The sequence below is a fragment of the Paramormyrops kingsleyae genome, chromosome 10 (assembly GCF_048594095.1).
Source record: "Paramormyrops kingsleyae isolate MSU_618 chromosome 10, PKINGS_0.4, whole genome shotgun sequence".
Lineage (NCBI taxonomy): Eukaryota > Metazoa > Chordata > Actinopteri > Osteoglossiformes > Mormyridae > Paramormyrops > Paramormyrops kingsleyae.
The window spans coordinates 29,761,740-29,768,742 of NC_132806.1; the positions used below are offsets into that span (position 1 = coordinate 29,761,740).

General features: G+C 39.4%; 1 long non-coding RNA gene across 1 annotated transcript; it reads left to right on the top strand.

Moving 5' to 3' along the window:
- Positions 1-3,206: 3,206 nt before the first annotated feature.
- LOC140593180 (uncharacterized) lies at positions 3,207-5,767 on the top strand. Its single transcript, XR_011993443.1, has 3 exons — positions 3,207-3,500; positions 4,348-4,562; positions 4,746-5,767. It is a non-coding gene; the product is annotated as an uncharacterized lncRNA (long non-coding RNA).
- The last annotated feature ends 1,236 nt before the right edge of the window (positions 5,768-7,003 follow it).

Below are 7,003 nucleotides of genomic sequence, written 5' to 3' on the forward strand. Positions count from 1 at the left end.
AGCTGAATTTCATTTTTTCCCCCAAAATCACTTTTATTGATAAAATAAATGAGGTACAAGGAACATAGTCCATATATTGCACACAAAAAACCAGCGCTACATACACAGATGCATCAAAGAAAAACAAGGAAAAAATACAGACCTTTAAAGTCTCTAATAATCTTACATGTCTTCTGTGCTTTCTTGTTTTGTATAACATGTATGTTTTGTTTGAACTCCTCAAAAAAAAACATAAAAATGTATGCCACGGGTTCACCTGTGTCCCCTATTGTGGCCAATCTCTACATGGAAGAAGCCCTGAGCTCATATACCCAGCCACTGGTTCAGGTATGTGGATGATCAGCCACTGGTTCAGGTACGTGGATGATACCTGGGTCAAAATAAAAACACAGGAAGTGGACAATTTCACCATACACATCAACGCTGTGGACATTAACATCAAATTCACTCGAGAAGATGTCACAGGCAACAGCTTGACCTTCTTGGACTGTGCGGTACACATGGAGGAGGACAGGACCCTCAACACTGAAGTGTACAGGAAACCCACACGTACTGACCAGTATTTGCTCTTTGACTCTCATATCTGAAATCACCGGTATACCTTTCCGTAGCGGCAGGGGCAGACTGGGACTAAAAAACAGCCCTGGACTTTCTCCCAAATAGGCCCACCAGCTAATACTAATCAAGCTTTAGACAAACCCCAGATTTGTATGTTAAGTGTCAAATTGCAAATTGCACTTAAATGGAAAACAATGAGATTTTCCCTCCCCAAATTTTTGGTTTAACATAGAGCTTTATTTAGCCCTCTTTCCCACTTGCTAGCATGTCACGAGTGTTAGGAGTGGATGGTTTGTTTTCCAGTTTCTTTCAATACCATGGTCTTCTGTCTAGCTGCAGAGATGACCTTACTACTGACAAGATAAAATCACAGCCATCTCGCAATTAATTTTTAGAGCGTCTATATTTTTTATATAAAATATACTTTTCATCATCATGCAAGTCCAGTTAATAGATGCTGACTGGATGACTATAAGAATAAATGTAGAATAGGCCTGTTGTTTTATGTTGAGGCCACTTACCAGTACCTCTTCCTCCCATGAAATTTCCTCTGCTGTCTGTCCCTTGTGACCAGTCTGTGGATGCTCAACAGGTTCAACTTTCACCTGGTCTTCAACACTCTTGCTGGGTGATTTAGCGTTTTGATCTACATTACTGCTGCTGCTGGCAGTTAAACTGCAGCCAATTTTGACGCATCATTTTCGAATTAGCGCCATCTGCTGTTAGCTGATTTCCCATTTAAGAGGAAAGGCAGGCCGACGGCCGTGGATCAGACGGCCGTTCTGGACTTTTCCAGAACGCACAGATTGCCAGTCCGCCCCTGCGTAGCGGTAAAAACAGATGGAGATGAGCGTCGTCCACTCCAATATGACAACACTGCCACTATGAATGAAGACCCCACTCTTTGGCCAAAACAGCTATCAGATAAAGACCGCAATTCACTAATGAGCAGACGGCCGGTGTTCTGGTGAAAAATAAAGTATATCCTGTGAATAACGATGGCCGCCGATTTACTAAAACTAAACAATTATATACAAAATGAAAAACTGAGAAAGGATAAGTAGGTCATGGGTGGTGTACAGCTTTTATGGGGACACCCGCGCTATAATGTCCATACAGAACTGAAAGCCTTATTTTAACATAATTGTAATAATTGAATGTGCACAGCATGCGATGTTAATTGGTATTAATATCGCACGTCGTCCAGTCCTATTAGTCAGTTTAACGGATTTTAAAGGATTCCATAAGTATACGACCAAGATAAGGACACGAACTTAAATACTTAAGTGAATATTTTAGGTAAATGTTAACGAGAAGACTCAAGAGTGCTTTGGGCAACCGATTTTATTTTAGGGAAACCTTAACTCGGACTTTAAGGAAAATCTTTACTTAAGGTGTTTTGTGCAACCAGTCCTGCAGATATTCTAAAACTTTTACTCAAGTGGTATTTTAATGAGTTACTTTTAACCTTTACTCCAAGTCATTTTCTTAGTAAGCTATGTCTAATTTTGCTCAAGTATGATTTTCAGGTCCTCTATCCACCACTGCCCACTCATTTATATATTTATTTGTAGGTAAAATATTCAAGGGGAAAAATACCTTTTATACAAGACAGAAGAAGATCCCAACAGGACAACATTAGTTACCATGGCCCTAATGTTGGTAAGTCATACAATGTTTCTGCACAAAATCATAATAGTCAGGGGTGGAATGGGGGTGGGGGGCGTCGTGGGAGGCAAACAACCCTGGGCCCCATGCTCTAGGGTGCCCCCTGCTGATCTGACTTTTGTTTTTTTAGTGATAAAAACATATTGCTCAAATGTCCACAACAACCCACCCAGGAAAGAAACACAGAATGTTCAGCTAATGTTAGCATATGGTTCTCCTACAAAAACCTTCTTGTGATGTTTAGAGAACATTCACTCTACTTTGTTATGCATCAGAATGTTCCCCAAATGTTTTAGGAACTAAAAACTCTAACATTACATGAATGTTGCTATAACATTTAGATCAGGGGTCACCAACATGGTGCCCGCGGGCACCAGGATGCCCCCAAGGACCACATGAGTCACTCGCGGACCTGTTCTAAAAATAGCACAACTCACCAGTGAGCAGCATCTTAATTTTATCCTGTTGCTATTCTTCTTTAATCACATTTGCATTTATATAGATTTGAAAATGACAATATCTTAAAAAAAGCATTTAAAACATGTTTATTATACCTGATTTAAGAAGAGTGTATCAAACTGGCAGCCCTTCGTATGGCTCAGTCCCCATGAAGTAGGTCTCCGTTTCAAAAAGGTTGGTGACCCCTGATTTAGACCTAAATGGAACATTGTCGTAAAGTTTTCCCAAAAGTTTCTTGCAATGGTTAGGGACTGCAGGGACACAGGAAATATTTTTTAATTTGGGGGACCAAACAGTGAGCGAAAGGTCTCTACTCTTAATCTTATCCAGTCTGCTTGATGACATATTTGGTGTGAATATGTGGAAATTTTGACATTGAAGTTATTGCAAGCAATCAGTATTTTATTATTCTGACAGTAATTTGTTGACGGTCCCTAAGTCAGCGGTGCGCGAGCGCCTCCGAGGCTGAGGAGTTGATCTGGCAGTCTTTCGACCGCCTTAGCCTATGGTTGTCAATTCGTGTTCAGGAGAGGGGTGGTTATGTGTGATAGTAAAAATAATAATAAAAAATGCGTTGCGAAACAAAGGCAATTCCTTAATTGAAGGTAACATTAAGCAAGTCATTTTGAAAATAACCGTGAAGTTAAGGTGCTTTCAACATCGAAGTTCCAGAACCTGGTCCCGTTTTACAACTCCCTGGGGTGTCTCGACATGGAACTTTTGTAGCTCGCGCCAGTTTGATGTGTCGCTTTTCTCACCGCATAACAGGAACTGGGAACTTTATGTTAAATACGCATGGGAGACGCAAACAGTTTGTAGGTTCAACTTAACAAATAATTTTATATGAAACTACACTGCCACTCTAAAACAGTGGAGGAGAAATAAGTCGTTTTCTTTGTTATTTGTTACGTATTGGGGGGAGCGATTGCGATCAAAACGGGAGATCGGCTTTTATTTGCATTTTATTCATATGACATTATGATTCTTATTGAATCTGGCCTGCAGATCAATCTTTCGGTTTCACAGAATAAAAAAATATATATGTTAACGTTATTCCGCCTATAAGCGATGGCAAGTTTCACCGCCAGCACCTGCGAATATTAGACAAAAGGTTATCGATCGAGTTTTCCGATATAAAGAAAATTGAGATGTATGCAAAAACAATGTATTTAATAAATGTAAGTGAATTTCAAAAATAATTCAGTCTGTTCAGTTTTTGTTCCGCTAATTATATCTCTTTTCTCGATTCTTCCCGCGCCATTTCTTGTGGTCAACCAACTAGCAAGCTATGGCTATAAGCGCCTCCCTAGTTCGAACATAAGAAGTGGCGCTAAAATGGAAGTTACGCGGGAAGGGTCGAGAAAAGAGACATAAACATTTACATTTATTAAATACTCATAAACATGTCATATGAATAAAATATAAGTAAAGGCCGCTGTCCCGTTTTGATCGAAATCGCTCCCCCAATTGCTATGGTAGGCCTATTTGCCTTTTTCTTCTGCTTGTCTGGCTTATGGTAACTGTAATTCCAGTAGGCTGCCCGTCATTCATGTGTCTAAGACAAGGCAGAATGTGTGGATGGAATCTTGCTTAACTGTTACATTATGAAAACAAAACACTGGATTTATTTTTTTGTTTTGATTAATACTTCTGCTCTGTCAGGTTGGTGGATGGATTAAAAACCCTGGGGGTTGCAGAAGCCATCAAGAAGCACCCAGAAGCAATGAAACCTCTCTTCGTTGGTGACCCAAAAGGTCTTGAAATGCAGGAGCTCCTTGACCTCTTCAGTGTTTGCTTCTCAGATCCTGGGAGCAACAGGAGCAGACTAGAGAACCGAGCCATGATGTTCTGGAAAGATTGGCTGATTGAGGTGGATGGTATGTTATATGCTTTCTTTATTATGCAGTGCTTAAAGTGTTCAGTACATATATTCATGCTAGGTGTGATATAGTTTTATCTTAGTTGATCTCGTACCATTTCATGTGTTTTTCACATGATTTGTGCTGCTGTGAAGTGATTAAGTAACTATTCTTTCCGTTTCTGTTTTCCTTCTCCTTTAGAGGGAACTAGACCTGTGACCCTGGAGCGAATCCTGACATTTGCTTCAGGGACTGAGCATACTCACACCCCCACTTGGGTTTCCACACCGTCCAACCATTCAGTTTCTCCATTGTAATGATGGGAATCAGACTATTCCCAGAGGCTAATACATGTGAGGTGATACTGCGTCTGCCCCTGCATCCCTCCTACTCAACCTTCGGTGAGTATGTGGAGTCAGGGATACTCCAGTCTCCAACATTTGGATTTATTTGAATCCTTATGAAGGTAAAAGTCTCTTCCTTTCTCTGCTGTGTTATGTAATGCATATCATCTATGACCATTCTTTGTTTCCCATTAATAGAATCAAGGGTTTCTGGAAAAGTATGGAATTTGATTTTAGTAATTTCCAAGCCTGGATAAGTATGAAAAAGAGGATGTGCAAAAATGTTTCCAGAACTCTTGCCCCATTCTGTTCTAATTTCATTCTAAAATGAAAAATCATTTCTAGGGCTGTCACGATTGTAAAATTTAAGCCGACATTTTAAGCCTTCCCTAAACTGTTCCCAAAAAGTTGGAAGCATAGAATTATCCAAGATGTCTTGGTATTATGAAACATTAAGAGTTCTCTTCACTGGAACTAAGGGGTCTAGCCCAACCCCATACCATAATCCCTCCTCCAACAAACTTTATTGCTGGCACAGTGCAGTCAGGCAGGTAATGCTTTTGTGGTATCCGCCAAACCTAGACTCATCCATCAGACTGACAGACAGGGAAGCGTGATTCGTCACTCCACAGAGCATGTTTCCATTGTCCAGTGATGGTGTGCTTTACATGACTCTGTCTGACACTTGGCATTGCGCTTGGTGATGTGAGGAATATGGAAGTATTCATTTGTCTTATCTGTTTTCTAGAATCTGTCGTATCTGCTCCTCCTGGGATATTTGCTCTGAATTAAAGATGTGAATCCTTCACTGTAAGAGTTTATTAATGTTCTTTCTATTAACATTGAAATGTTTCGCACTTCAGATTTTTGACGTGTGAAGTGGTGGCGTTCTATTATAGGTAAAATAAAGATTTTCTTTTTTCTTCCTTTGCTTCATTTCTGTTCCCCCTCTGATAGCTTTTTCATGTGTAGCCTTTCAGATATACCTAAGTGTTAGCTGAAGACTGTCTGTGGCTTATTACCGCTGCTGTGAATATGGTGTTCACAAACAATAGTAGTCTTTCTTCTTAAGGTGGTATGAAGTGGGCTATTCATCTATCTATCCACCCATCCATCCATCCATCTATCTATCTATCTGACTCTTAACAAAAAGGATGTTTAGTGAAGAAGTCCTACAAACAAGTAAGAACAGATGTTTCAGCATTATATAGCAAAACAATCACAATAACCAATCTTTCCAAGCCAGAAATTGAAGGCCTTGATTCAGTTTCTTTGGAACATTGTTTCATGGACATGTACAAGGAATCAGTTACCTACCTTGGTATAACCAGACCAAAATTCACTAACAGTAATAAGCTGGAACTCATTGGCATGTTGAGCCAGGCTATCGATTACCAGCTGTTCTTCAAAAATGTTAGACTGCCACACAAATGCTAGTATGCCACACAATTAGTCTGCAGTCACAAAGATCGAGGCAGCCTAAATACATTGGAATGGATTTGCAGTGCTTGATGGTGGATATCCTAAATTAATCAGCACCTTCACACTTTGTGCTTTAGTTTTCAATCCTGAACTACAGGCACCACAGTCTATGCTGTTAGTCAGTTTATTGCACAACTAAATAAAAAATTTTTTGCAAAGAATATGAGAAATTAAACAGCCCAAGTAAATGAATACAATAAAAGTTTATTTGTATGGCATGCACAAGGCCAAAGTATGTGTTGTACAGTATTAAAAATGCAGAATAAAATTAAGAAACCAAAGGATTAAAAGGCATGTGCAGGTAAGTAACGTGACTGTCTATGACTAGAAAATGATTAAATTAAAGTATATTGAATGATTCGTGTATTGCAGAATAATAAAGCAGGACGACATGCACAACAATATAAAATGGAAAAAATATATAAAATGGAAATATTAAACGGAACTAGAGGCAGAACGACATTTTTAACAGGCGACAAGGGTCGAAGACGGCACATCAAGACGACATGGATAAAGCATATTGACAAATTTTTAGCACAAATGGAACGAATTCGTGTATTGGAGAATGACTGGTGTATTTGAGAGTGATACAACAAGAGGATATACATAAAACAAACAACGGGAAGTTTGATA